This window comes from Rhinolophus sinicus, chromosome X (assembly GCF_036562045.2).
Source record: "Rhinolophus sinicus isolate RSC01 chromosome X, ASM3656204v1, whole genome shotgun sequence".
NCBI classification, from domain to species: Eukaryota; Metazoa; Chordata; class Mammalia; order Chiroptera; family Rhinolophidae; genus Rhinolophus; species Rhinolophus sinicus.
In genome coordinates, this window is record NC_133768.1 from 76,610,096 (window position 1) to 76,625,433 (window position 15,338).

The window sequence follows — 15,338 nt, forward strand, 5'->3', positions numbered from 1 at the left end:
GGTGACAAGAGACAAAGATGGACATTTCATAATGGTAAAGGGGACTATACAATAAGAAGACATAACAGTCATCAATATTTATGCCCCCAATCAGGGAGCACCGAAATACACCAAGCAACTACTAACAGAACTAAAGGGAGAAATTGACCAAAGCACAATTATACTAGGGGACTTAAATACATCATTGACAGCTATGGATAGATCATCCAAACAGAAAATAAGTAACGAAATAGTAGCCCTAAATGACACATTAGATGAAATGGACATAATTGACATTTATAGAGCACTTCATCCTAGAACATCAGACTATACATTCTTTTCTAGTGTACACGGAACATTCTCAAAGATAGACCATGTATTGGGACATAAAGCTAGCCTCACCAAATTGAAGAAGATTGAAATCATACCAAGCGTATTCTCTGATCACAAGGCTTTGATTTAGGATATCAACGGCAAAAAGAAAGGAGGAAAACCCACAAATATGTGGAGATTAGACAGCATACTTTTAAAGAATGAGTGGTTGGGGGCCGGCACTGTGGCTCAGGCAGTTGGAGCTCCATGCTCCTAATGCCGAAGGGTGCCAGTTCAATTCCCACATGGGTCAGTGGGCGCTCCACCACAAGGTTGCTGGTTCGACTCCTGCAAGGGATGGTGGGCTGTGCCCCCTGCAACTAACAAGGGCAACTGGACCTGGAGCTGAACTGCGCCCTACACAACTACGATTGAAAGGACAACAACTTGGAAAAAATCCTGGAAGTAAACACTGTTCCTCAATAAAGTCCTGTTCCCCTTCCCCAATAAAAAAATGATAAAAATAAAGAATGACAGTGTCAAAGAAGAAATAAGAGATCAAAAGACAGATGGAAACAAATGAGAATGAAAATATATCCTACCAAAATTTTTGGAATGCGGTGAAAGCAGTTTTAAGAGGGAAATTTATATCATTGCAGGCCTGTCTCAAGAAAGAAGAAAGAAGAAAAATCCCAGATAAATAACCTCACGTTACACCTTAATGAACTAGAAAAAGAACAAATGAAACCCAAAGTCAGCAGAAGAAAGGAAACCACAAAAATCTGAGCAGAACTCAATTAAATAGAGAATAAAAACACAATAGAAAAAATAAATGCACCAAAGAGCTGGTTCTTTGAAAAGATTAATAAAATTGACAAACCCTTGGCTAGACTCACTAAGATAAAAAGAGAAAAGACACAAATAAAATCAGAAATGAAAGAGGGGGAAGTTACCACGGATGCCACAGAAATACAAAGGATCATCCAATAATACTATGAAGGACTATATGCCACCAAATTCAATAACCTAGAAGAAATGGACAAGTTCTTAGAAACATATAGCCTTCCAAGGCTGAACCATGAAGAACTGGAAAATCTAAACAGACCGATCACCAGTAACGAAATTGAATCAGTCATCCAAAACCTTCCCAAAAGCAAAAGTCCAGGACCAGATGGCTTCACTAGTGAATTCTACCAAACCTTCAAAGAGGATCTAATACCTGTCCTACTCAAACTCTTCCAAAAAATTGAAGAAGAGACAGTACTCCCTAACTCATTTTATGAGGCCAACATTACCCTGATACCAAAACCTGGTAAGGACAGCACAAAAAAAGAAAACTACAGACCAATATCTCTGATGAATACCGATGCAAAAATCCTAAATAAAATTCTAGCAAATCGAATACAACAATGCATTAAAAAGATTATTCATCACGACCAAGTGGGGTTCATCCCCGGGGCACAAGGATGGTTCAACATATGCAAATCCATCAATGTGATACATCACATAAACAAAATAAAGGACAAAAATCATATGATTATATCAATTGATGCAGAAAAACCATTTGACAAGATACAACATCCATTTATGATTAAAACACTTAATAAAATGGGTATAGAAGGAAAATACCTTAACATAATAAACGCCATATATGACAAGCCCTCTGCTAATCTCATAATTAATGGAGAAAAACTGAAGCCCTTTGCTCTACGTTCAGGAACACGACAGGGATGTCCCCTATCACCTCTGCTTTTCAACATCGTGTTGGAATTCCTTGCCAGAGCAATCAGGCAAGAGAAATAAATAAAAGGCATCCAAATTGTGAACGAAGAAGTTAAATTATCACTCTTTGCAGATGACATGATGCTATATATAGAAAACCCTAAAGATTCCACAAAAAGCTATTAGAAACAATCAACGAATACAGTAAAGTTGTTGGCTACAAAATCGACGCACAAAAGTCCATTGCCTTCCTATATACCAACAATGAAATCTCAGAAAAATAAATACAAAAACAATTCCTTTTGCAATTGCAGCAAAAATAATAAAATACCTAGGAATAAACTTAACCAATAATGTGAAAGACCTATATGCTGAAAACTATAAGACGTTTTTTAAAGAAATTGAAGAAGACACAAAGAAATGGAAAGACATTCCGTGCTCATGGATTGGAAGAATCAACTTAGTTAAAATGGCCATATTACCCAAAGCAATATACAGATTCAATGCAATCCCCATCAAAATCCCAATGGCATATTTTAAAGAAATAGAACAAAAAATCATCAGATTTGTTTGGAACCACAAAAGACCCTCAATAGCCAAAGCAATCTTAAGAAAAAGAACAATAATGGAGGTATCACACTTCCTGACTTTGGCTTGTACTACAGGGCTACAATAATCAAAACAGCATGGTATTGGCAGAAAAACAGACACATAGACCAATGGAATAGAATTGAGAACCCAGAAATAAAACCACATAAATATGGACAGATAATTTTTGACAAAGAAGCTAAAACATACAATGGAGCAAAGACAGCCTCTTCAATAAATGGTGCTGGGAGAATTGGATAGCCACGTGCAAAAGAATGAAACTGGACTGCTATTTGTCACCATGTACCAAAGTTAATTCAAAATGGATCAAAGACTTAAGCATAAGACCTGACACAATAAACTGCATAGAAGAAAACATAGGTACTAAACTTATGGACCTTGGGTTCAAAGAGCATTTTATGAACTTGACTCCAAAGGCAATGGAAGTAAAAGCTAAAATAAACGAATGGGACTATATGAAACTTAAAAGCTTCTGCACAGCAAAAGAAACCATTGACAAAATAAAGAGGCCACCAACTGAATGGGAGAAGATTTTTGCAAACAGTGCCTCCGATAAGGGCTAGTATCCAGAATATACAAGGAACTCATGCAACTCAACAACAAAAAACAAACAACCCAATTGAAAAATGGGCAGAGGACTTGAAGAGACATTTCTCCAAAGAGGACATACAAATGGCAAATAGACATATGAAAAATGCTCAACATCACTAATCATCAGAGAAATGCAAATCAAAACCACAATGAGATATCACCTCACCCCAGTCAGAATGGCTATCATCAACAAGACAAATAGTAACAAATGTTGGAGAGGCTGTGGAGAAAAAGGAACCCTCATACACTGTTGGTGGGAATGCAGACTGGTGCAGCCGTTATGGAAGGCAGTGTGGAGGTTCCTCAAAGAATTACGAATAGAATTGCCATATGACCCAGCAATCCCTCTCCTGGGTATCTACCCAAAAATCTGAAAACATTTAGAGATAAAGACACGTGTGCTCCAATGTTCATTGCAGCTTTGTTTACGGTGGCCAAGACATGGAAACAACCAAAATGTCCTTCGATAGATGAATGGATAAAGAAGTTGTGGTATATATACACAATGGAATACTATTCGCAGTAAGAAAAGATGATATAGGAACATTTGTGACAACATGGATGGATCTTGAGAGAGTAATGCTGAGCGAAACAAGTCAGACAGAAAAGCAGAGAACCATGTGATTTCACTGATATGTGGTATATAAACCAAAAACAACAAAAGAACAAGACAAACAAATGAGAAACAGAAACTCATAGACACAGACAATAGTTTAGTGGTTGCCAGAGGGTAAGGAGGGCGGGGGGTGGGGGGTGGGAGATGAGGGTAAGGGGGATCGAATATACGGTGATGGAAGGAGAACTGACTCTGGGTGATGAACACACAATGGGATTTATAGATGATGTAATACAGAATTGTACACCTGAAATCTATGTAATTTTACTAACAATTGTCACCCCAATAAATTTAATAAAATAAAATTAAAAAAAGAAAGAAATCGAAAGGCATTTCATGTTCGTGGATTGAAATAATCGACATAGTTAAAATGGCCTTATTACCCAAAGCAATATACCGATTTAATGCAATCCCCGTCAAAATCCCAATGACGTTTTTTCAAGGAATAGAACAAAAAAATCATCAGATTTGTATTGCACCACAAAGGACCCCAAATAGCCAAAGCAATCCTAAGAAAAAATAACAATACTGGAGGTTCACACTCCCTGACTTCAGCTTGTACTACAGAGCAACAATAATCAAAACAGTATATAAACCAAAAACAACAAAAGAACAAGACAAACAAATGAGAAACAGAAACTCATAGACACAGACAATAGTTTAGTGGTTGCCAGAGGGTAAGGGGGGCGGGGGGTGGGGGGTGGGAGATGAGGGTAAGGGGGATCGAATATATGGTGATGGAAGGAGAACTGACTGTGGGTAATGAACACACAATGGGATTTATAGATGATGTAATACAGAATTGTACACCTGAAATCTATGTAATTTTACTAACAATTGTCACCCCAATAAATTTAATGAAATAAAATTAAAAACAAAACAAAACAAAACAAAAAGAAAAACAGTATTGTAGTGGCAGAAAAACAGACACGCAGACCAATGCAATAGAATTGAGAACCCAGAAAAAAAACCACTTAAATATGGACAGAAAATTTTCGACAAAGAAGCCAAAAACATACAATGGAGAAAAGACAGCCTCTTCAATAAATGGTTCTGGGAGAACTGGAAAGCTACATGCAAAAGAATGAAACTGGACTGCTGTCTGTCACCATGTACCAAAATTAATTCAAAATGGATCAAAGACTTAAGCATAAGACCTGACACAATAAACTGCACAGAAGGAAACTTAGGTACTAAACTTATGGACCTTGGGTTCAAATTGCGTTTTATGAATTTGACTTCAAAGGCAAGGAAAGTAAAAGCTATAATAAATGAATGGGACTATATCAAACTAAAAACCTGAACAGCAAAAGAAACCATCCACAAATTCAAGAGGCAACCAACTGAATAGGAGATGAATTTTTGCAAACAACGCCTCCGGTAAGGGGCTAATAGCCAAAATATATAAATAACTCATACAACTCAACAACAGAAAAACAATCAATCCAATGAAAAAATGGGCAGAGGACCTGAAGAGACATTTCTCCAAAGAGGACATACAAATGGCAAATAGACATATGAAAAAATGCTCAACATCACTAATCATCAGATCAATGCAAATCAAAACCACAATGAGATATCACCTCACCCCACTCAGAATGGCTATCATCAACAACACAAATAGTAACATGTGCTGGAGAGGCTGTGGAGAAAAAGGAACCCTCATGCACTGTTGGTGGGAATGCAGACTGGTGCAGCCATTATGGAAGGCAGTGTGGAGGTTCCTCAAAAAATTACGAATAGAATTGCCATATGATCTAGCAATCCCTTTCCTGGGTATCTACCCAAAAAATCTGAAAACATTTATCCGTAAAGATATATGTGCTCCAATGTTCATTGCAGCTTTATTTATGGTGGCCAAGACATGGAAACAACCAAAGTGTCCTTAGATAGATGATCGGATAAAGAAGATGTGGTATGTATACACAATGGAATACTATTCTGCCATAAGAAAAGACGAAATAGTGCCTTTTGCGACAACATGGACTGATTTTAAGATTATTATGCTAAGCGAAATAAGTCAGACAGAAAAAGTCTAAAACCGTACAATTTCACTGATATGTGGTACATAAAACTGAAAACAACAATGGAACAAGACAAACAAATGAAGAAAAGAAACCCATAGACACAGACAATAGTTATGTGGTTACCAGAGGGTCAGGGTTGGGGGTGGTAGCTGAGAGTAAAAGGGATCAAATATATTGTGATGGAAGGAGAACTGACTCTGGGTTGTGAACACACAATGTGATATAGATGATGTAATACAGAATTGTAGACCTGAAACCTATGTAACTTTACTAACAATTGTCACCCCAATAAACTTAATAAAAGTGTAATAACATATATTGACAACAAAAGATTAGTACATGTCATGTGTATACATTTTTTTGGCATCCCCGATATTTGCAGAAGTATCAAATGAATTTTTAAAAAAATTACACAGAGGTGCTTTAAATAAATAACTTCACATTTTGTGTGTGAGACTGAAATTGGTGATAAAGTTTTCACTTTGTTTTAAAACCTGAAAATGCCTAGCTGTGGCTATAATACTGTTGGGTATAATCACATCTTGCATTTGTCCTGGTGTATGGTACGCAGGACCTTGTCGGAATAGGAAGGAAGAAACTTGGATTCTTCCTTCATAAGCCCTGAGGCTGTCAGGAACCAAAGGCCACTGTGTTTGTCACCTGCTCCTTTGGCTGCTGCCCAGATCTAGGAGGACCTGGAGGAAGGGGGTGCTTTATTCGCATTTATTCTTGCCAAGGCCAGGAAAGAATTTGAATGAGGCCTCTCAGTAAACAATCTGGGTCTTCTCCCTGGCATTGGTGTGATGGAATGAAATTCCCAGTTTCCACCAATGTTTGTGAATATTTACCTGGAGGTTTGCAGTTAGCCTGTGGACAGGGCTCCAGAATGCAGAGGAACGGAATTGGGAATGAGGGGAGCGCTCTGTGTTGTGTGTGTGTGTGTGTGTGTGTGTGTGTGTGTGTGTGTGTGTGTGTACTGGGTGAGAAACGGCGGGGGTACCAGCATTGCAAAGCAATGAGTGTCTGAAGGGAGAATGTCGGAGAAAAAAAAATAGCTAACTCCTCAGCACACATTTGTTCCTTTTCAAGACTTCCGTTTGCTGAAACAACTTGACTGGTTCCAATCTTAGAAGCCCACTTTGGGCAGTTAGTGGCCAGGGTTCCCAATTTGGCTTTCCTGTGGGTGGGGGTTGATGATTAAGTGCACGAGGAGAAGGACTTTGGTATCCTGGCATAAAGAGAGGCCCTGGGCTCAGTGCTAATAAGTTCATGCCCCATCCTACTAGGGGGCATACAACAAATCCTTCCCTCCCTACCCCCTGGAAAGACCAGGATTCACTGTTAGAAAACCCCTGGGGACGTCACTGGTGAAGAATTGAATGTGGGGCATGTTGGGTTTAAGGACCAGAAGGACCATTCAGGCTGAGGAGGTCTGGGCTGGAAAGAGACATGGGAGTGAGGAGCATGGAGGTGAGAGTTGAAACTGCCCAAAGGGAGCATATAGAAAGCAAAACAGAAGAAAGGGTTTCCATAGTTATCGTGGTCTGTGAGGTGGGAACAGGGCTTGGGAGTAGTATGAGTTTGAGAAGGGTTCATGTATTCATCCACACATCCATACACGTTTGTTGAGCTTTATGCCAGATACTGAGTATGATGAGGAAGTTGGGGATTTAAGAGGGAGAAGGGTTAAGAGGGGATCCCCGCTGAGCGCCTGGGCGCTCTCTTGCCAGGAGAGCACATCTGTTAACACAAAGCTGCATCTGTATCCCAGCCAGCTCTCCCCCTTTCATTCCCCCCTCTCCACCCACCCCCTCAGGAGTGAAGCGACAAGGAGGCTTCTTACACCCTGCCCTCCTCCCCCATGTTCTTTCTAGGCACTTAACTGTGGCGCCAGCAACACCCCTTCTAAGAGCTCAGGCAATCCCCAGGGGCGTTGGGGGTAGGAGTGGGGGAAGGTTGACAGTTTCAAGAAAAAGAGCCAGAGAAGGAGCTGTCTGTCCGTCTGTAATTAGCTGCAGCTGCTGTTGTGCGGCAGCATGGGAGTGTGAATGCACGCGTATGCAACTGTGTGCATGGGGCCTCATTGCTATGACTCTATTTTTCACTGTATTCTGCACTGGCTTTGGCCTTGCTGCTCTCCAACCTCTCCTGTCCCTGAGGATCCCAAAGGACAGAGTGTTCCACGGGCAGCACCAGCCTGAATCACTAATGCTGCTAAGCAAGAGGATAACAAATAAAGGCCTCCATATACCCTAGATGCACAAGCCCCTGCTCTCACCCTCCACCCCCATTTCCTGACTGTTTCCTACTAAGTGAAGCTTTAGCACTTGACATTAGCAACACTTCACTTTTGCACAGCTGTTTTGGCAAAGAGCTTTCACAGCTGTCATGCCACACATCTTCAGATAGTCCTGAGGGGCAGCATTGTACAGGTGAGGACCCTGAGGTCCAGGCAAACAGAGAGATCTGCACAGGGTCACCCAGCTGCTTCGTTGGCAGAGCTGCATCCAGGATGCAGGTACTTGGCCTCTTGGCCTGGTGCCTTGTCCCCAGTGGAGCACTGACAAATAACCATGGTCTCATGAGTGTTGTAGTTGAGGAATGTAGCAGCATTATGGGTACTGATAGTGAATGGCCTGGTATCTAGGAATTAGGAAAGTGTCACAAATGATGGTTATTGAAGTTGGATCCTGAGAGATGGAGGGTTTTCCCAGGAGGAGCAGTGGAGGGAGGGGAAGGACATACCAGGCAGATGCTACAGTATTTGTGTGAAAGTGCGAGTTCTGGAGGGTGGGACAATGGTGGATGGGGTGCATTATTAGCAGCCAACAGAAGGGGAGTGGAAAAGGTGGTTGGGTCGGCTTATTCATGGCTTTGTTGGCCAATCTGAGAAAGTTGCACTTTGTTTTGTGAGCAATAGGGAGTCCTCAAAGGTTTTCATTAAGGCAGAGGAATGATGGATATGGAAGGCAACTCTTAGGGCACCAGGTGGGAAGGATTGGAGGGGAGAGAGACTAAAAGCAGGTAGACCCATTGGGAGGCCATCTCAAGGGTCCTGGTAAGAAGTGGCAAGTGCTCTGAACCAGGACCATGGCAGTGAGACTGGAGAGGAGAGGACCATTCCGAAGACATGTCAACAGATAGAAACCACAGGTCAAGGAGGGTCAAGAAAAGGGAAAAGGTGAAAGTGACCCTAATGCTCTAGCTTGGGTCTATGGTGAGACTGTTAACTGAGACGGGGAACACAAGACAATTATTTGGCACAGGGATGAGTGGAGACAGGTGACAAGTTCAGCCTGGACACGATTGGTCGGGGCTGCAAGAGGGAATTCCAAGTGGACATGTCCAACAGGACGTGGGGTGAGAGATGGGAGCAGATCCCAAGTGAGAGATGGGGGCTGAGAAGATACCAGGTTTCAAGTGATATTAGTTGACCCCATGGGACTGATGGAGTGTGTTCTTCCACTTACTCCTCCAGGGCAAGGCCTGGGGACAGAGCCAGGAGAGCCTCAGCACGAAAAGGATGAGGTGGTGGGGGACACTGGCCCAGGTGAATAGACGCCCTTCTTCCGGTCCTTCCCAGAAACCTTTTCCCGTTCCCTCAGGATTAGTGCCCCCTTTCCAGGATTGTGCTCTGGGCAGTGAAGGCAGGTGCTCCATGGGCAGGACTCATGTCCACCCAGGGGCCACAAGCCAAGGAAAGGACAATCACTTCAGCTTTTGAGTTCTTTACTGGGGAAGAGTCTTCCAATGAAACCCAAAAATATTAATTGCTGGGGACTTGGGACAGAAAGGACAAATAAAAAGACTCTACAATGGCTGCTGGAGCAGTTGGTACAAACAACTGAGTCTCCAGTGCTACGAAGCCGGGAGCACATTCACGACGGCATTTTTAAGGATCCAGTCTGTGCGAACTATAGCCCATCTCCAAGGAGTCCGAAAACTTTAATTAGACCTAGCAGGTCCCGTCACCAAATCCCATAATCCCATATATCTATAGCAACAAGTTAGGCACGAGAATTTTAGTTATACTCTGAATGTAAGAGGCTCCAAACTGCCATTTTCTTGACCAACTCCTCCCCCAGAACTATTTACTCAGGATGGCCTTGGTCTCCCCTGAATCCCTGAGGACATCTATTGATTTCTCTGTTAAATCCCTGGAACCACAGCAATAATGGTCCTGAACCCTTTCCACATTAAGAACTCATTTTTTCCTCCTGAATATTACAGACCCAGTTTATGTGTATGACAATATTTATAGTAATAACAATAACAGATAATATTTGCTGAGGGCTTAGTGTAGGCCAGGCATGATTCTAAACACATTCTGTGAAATAACTCATAATTCTCCATGAATAACACTACAAATTAGGTGTTATTACTATTCCCATTTTACAGATGAGGAAACAAATCACAGAGAGATTAAGTTGCTCAAGATTACTCAGCTTATAAGAGGCCTAGACCGAGTCAAAGCCTGCTGGTGTAGCTTCAGAGTGCTGTTAAACTGAGGTCTTCTATGTCACCAACTAGCTCCAAATTCCTCTAGATAAGAACTCTCTGTCCATTTGCATCTCAGACTGGTAGCATTGCTGATTTAGGTCTGCAGTCCAGATATTTAAAATTGCTAAGGGTCTTTGTGAAGCAGCCTAGGATCTGTTGACTAAACTCAGAAGGCATTTACTCATGCTCCTGGAGAGAGTCAGTATGTAGGCTAGGGCTAGTTGTAGGATTCAGAGCCATGTAATTTTCCTCTGCACCCCCTGCCCCTTTTCCACAAGATGAAGTGCACTCTTTCTTAAGTTGTGGCTCGAGATGAGCTTTTTAAACATACAGATTCCAGAGATGAACCTCAAACACAGAGACTCTATCTCTATGGGGAAAGTAGCTGGAATATGCATTTTAGCCAACTCCCTGACTGAAAGGGTTCAAGAACTGCTCTCATTCAGTCTTTGAGAGGATCTAGGTCAGTCTTCTGATTCTAGAGGTACCATAAGCATGCCTAGCAGGGCTTCCTCCCCATCCCCCCTGCCAAGCAGAGAATCAGGGAGGGCTAGATTGCAGAGAGCACGCTGAGGGCATGCCTGCACAGAAAGCAGAGATCCTTACTGCCACCACACCCCTTGAAAAAGTGAATTTTGTATCCTAAGGTGAGGGTGGGGAGGAGGAAGAGAGAGGAAGCAAAGGAAAGGCTCTTGAAGCCACAGCACCCTGGGGCTCAGACAAGGGAGTGTCCTGAGGGAGAGGGGGAGCAGTGGGGGTATTGGAGGAGGAGAGCAGCAGTGGGCCAGTAGTCACAGGGTCAGGGAGCCACAGTGGGAGTCACCGAGGCTAGGTATTGATTCCACAGCTGCATGAGATTTACAGGAACCAGAGACACATTTTAGGTGGGACTCCGTTTCTTTTGTTAGTGCTTCATAAGCTGCACCCTTCTGGACCCCGCCCTATCAGAAATGATCCCATCTCACCGCTATGGAATGGGTAGCAGTAGTGAAGCTCAGTCTGCTGTTGGGGAAAGCTAAGGAAAAATTTCGTGAATCCTTAGAAGTGAATCTGTGTATTTAGGTAAGTGGGGGATGGAGTAGATGTGGAACTAGTGAGAGGAAAAGCTTAGGAACACTCTCATGTAGTGAGACTGGGAAGAAAAGGAGAAAAGGACTCCTTTGAGGAAACGGTGAGTCCACGAAACCCTGGGGTTAGACCTGCAGTGAGCAGGACCATCTGCTGTTTTAACTCATTCTCAGATGGTGATGCATACAGTAGAAAGTTTGGAATCTTAATCATTGATGATTTTTGTTAAGCACTTACTTTATATTAAGCACTGTACTGGGCTTTACAGGCGTCATCTCATTTATTCTTCACAACACTATATGATAGATTTTACCATTATTGTGCCCATTTTACAGATGAGGTTCGGATAGGTTACATGACTTGCCCAAAGCCACACAGCTAATGAATATCTGAGCCAGTATTTAAAGCCAGGTGGTCTGACTTCAAAACCCTGTCCACTAGGCCCTAGGACATAGAGATGTGGGGAGCTTCATCCTTGTCTTGTGGTTCTGGAAGGACAACCCCTCTTTGTACCTTACAGATCTTGGTGAACAAGGTAAGTCACTATCTATCATGAATCCCCTCAGGTATGAGTTCAATGTTGATCCCAGAGGAAGGAAAGGGTGGAAGTAGAGTCTCAGAGTCTAAGTCCCTGTGTGCTTCTCTTCTTTGACCTGCCCTCCTGGGCTGGAGAAATGCCAGGTTTGAGGGGTGACAGAGTATTCGATCTGCTTGATTCTTTGCACTGAGGCCTCTTAACAGATTTTGAGAACCCTAGTTCAGTGGTTCACGTAACAGCCTGAGGGTGCCCTTGCAGCGAACTCTCCTATCTCCTTTCCCCCTCTAGTAAATAGGATTCTTCCCCCTCCATGTTCTCCAGTTTCATTAAGTGGGTCTTCACCTTATTCCTGAAATTCCAAGTCTTCGCCACAGCAAATTGCCTTGTACTCCATTTTAGCAAGACTAGAACCCCTTTCTGCCAGTGGAGCTTCTTGGTACTTTTGGCCTTACCCCAGGTCCTGCTTCTAGACTCCTGCTCTGAGGTTCATCTTTCTATCTACAATGATCTCATGTTCCTCTTCTCTCTTCTCCCCTCTGTCAAAAGCTGCTGTCAGGATGGGATGCATCCAGATGAGGTTTAGCAGGTTGACCCTCCTAGAGTTTGGCATTATAGCTAATGCCAAAGCCCTTAGTCAAAGGAATTATGTACTTAAGAATTTTCAAGCCCTTAGGAGTGGATAGGGAGAGATTTGGAAAGGCCAGGGGACATTCTTAATACTCCTGGGATGTCGTAGGTAGACAAAAAATTCAGGCTACTGCCAAGCCAGAACCTGGATCATTTTGGTTATAATCAGAGTCCATCACACCGGGTGATCTCCCTTCTCCTACCCAACACCCAAGGCTTTGACAAAAAAGTCTTCCAGACAATGAGCTTCTATTATCTGAGCATCATTTTCTCAGAGCTCTTCAGAAGGAGAAGGGCTGAGAAACTTCATGAGTTACCAAAGGCTATACAAACAAGCAGTAGTCAAATCAAAGCCAAATTCCTCCTGAGACTAGTTTCTTACTAGAGTGTGAGATCAAATCCAGTCTCCACCAAACGCAAGGTGTTTTTCCCAGCACTGATATTAACATTGTTCTCTTCAAATCCTCCCCAGACCTGGTATTCTTCATAGAATACAAATAAGAATCTGCATATTTCTCCAATCTGAGAAATTGAAGGTAGCCAGCTTTGGTCTAACGAACAGCTTATGCTTTTTCTCTGCCGAAGACAGTGTTCTTTCTGTGGTGCTGTGTGGAAATAAAAGGGCAAGACCTACTGGCCTGTGTGGAAATAAAATGGCAAGACCTATTTATGGCTGAGGAAGTCATTATGAAAGCCCAGAAGGACATTGTTTTTAGTCTGGGTCATGGCAGGTTTTCCAAATGACTTTCTATCAATGACATTCCTCATCCTCACCTCCAAACACATTCTGGACCCTACGAATGACTTTTGTCTTGGTGTTGGGAGAGGAAGGTAAGTCACAAGGCCTGGCTCTGTCATCCTGGGTTATTTTGAGGAAACTTCAGCAGTCCTGAAAAGAAGGGCTGAATGTCCTCTTCAGGGACTGACAGGCCAGCCAGAGACAATGTCTAGTCTCTCTGGAAAGTGGTAAATAAAAGCATCAGAAATGTTCCTTTCCTGGAGAGAGCCTATAGATAGCTGCTTTGGCCTCTTCTCCCATTAAAATAGGAAGGCATTGAAAAGGGCCTTCTCATCTCATAGTATGGAGCCATTGTGGCAGCATCTCGAACTGCCTTGAGAATCAACCCAAACCACACTGCTCTTCCTTTTTACCGTGAAGGAATTTCTAGATTCTCATTTATACCCTTCTGCTTATGACATCTTTCATTGTTTCAGCAAATTGCTGCATAAAAGATGGAGAACCCAGCAGGGGCTGTGCCCACAATAGTAGCAATGGTTGCTTAATATAAGGAATTCAAATGTCAAGGATGCACTTCTCCAATTAAGTCCAACATAAGAAATCAGGTGTGCATAGCACTGACGGGCAGAAGACCCTGAAGGACAGGTGGAGTTTCTGGTATGCTGGGGGCTTGGGCAAGAACAAAGAGGCATTTTCATTTTCCCAACTAAGAAGCAGTTCTGGTGGGGGGTGGGGGGATGTCAGGAATTCTTCTGACTCCATGGGCCTGCCCACACCTGAGTCAGATATTTATGACCTTCCGCAGGCTCTGCCCTCCTCTCCCCCTCCCCAAAAGACAGCATGAGATGCAGTGAGCCCTGATACTTACAGGTGCAGAAGATTTTAGGACACGAAAATGGATACTGCAGGCTCCTGAATGCCTGCCGAGTCAGTTGCATCAGATTAGGAAGTGATGACTGTAAGAATAAGATGTTTGGAAAATCTTGTCCAGCTCACCCCTCCTTTGTCTTTTCAGTCACATCCAAACGCAGATCACCCCTTAGGACATCTGTCCTTCCAGGCTGCCTGGTGCTTCCATGCCCATTACTGTGGGGGTGCTGGCAGCCACACTGCCTCTAGGAAACTGTGGACCCGCAAGGTAGTCAGGCTCCTGGAATTAGGTTGGCAAGAATGACTGTCTTCCAAATGATCAGCCCAGAGAAACAAAGACAGTGGGCAAACCTGAAAACAGGTCCAGGACAGAGGGCTCCAGGTCCTTAGCATGTTCCTGGCATATTCCGAACGTAGCATCCACAGCAGAGGAAATGTCCCAAAATAGCTCAGGCTGCCAATGCCTTGCTGAAACCTGAGAAAGAATTGCTGAATTCAAAGATCTGGGTCCCTGTGGGTTTGTGATCAAAGTGCAGATTTGTTGGTAGTAGGAACTCAAGCCATGAGCTTAGGAGAGACATGAGGTCACCTGGGTCACTGCCTTCTCTTTTTCAACTTGCTTAAGCTGGTGGCGATGTCAGAAAGCTCCCCTGTGCTGAGATGGGGCTGGCAAGAGGTCCTAGGTTTGCTGTTTGCATTCCCGGGACTCTGATATGTGCTAACAGTATGAAGTAGCAATGCTCTATTTTCTGCATTTCGAACAAGGGAACTGATACTGTGCAAAGGTTTGGTGTGTGTGTGTGTGTGTGTGTGTGTGTGTGTGTGTGTGCTTTAAAGATATTTCCTCATAAGTGATGAAATTCCCTTTCCAGTAGATTTTTCATTTCTTTTGGTCTTTGGCATAAGTAAATGTCAGCTTCTTAAAAATCAACAGAGAAAAGCAAACAGTAGGGTCTCTGTGATTTTCTTGGGATTTGAGAAATCTCCCCTCCCTGGCTTCTGACTGGATGGTGTCTATACACTTCTGCCTATGGTACTGGCATAAGGATGAGGTCCACTCAGGCACACTGTCTCATTTTTGTATTTGCTGAGATCTTAGGACACTCTCCTTCCATCAGGTATGTTGAAAATTTTAGGATT

General features: G+C 43.0%; 1 long non-coding RNA gene across 1 annotated transcript in view; it reads right to left on the reverse strand.

Annotated features, from left to right (window-relative positions):
* LOC141569672 (uncharacterized) overlaps positions 1-14,924 on the reverse strand; it is a 43,759-nt gene extending 28,835 nt beyond the window's left edge. Inside the window, exon 1 of the long non-coding RNA XR_012493407.1 lies at positions 14,197-14,924. This is a non-coding gene — a long non-coding RNA (uncharacterized LOC141569672). The remainder of the gene's footprint in view (positions 1-14,196) is intronic.
* Between the last annotated feature and the right edge of the window lie 414 nt (positions 14,925-15,338).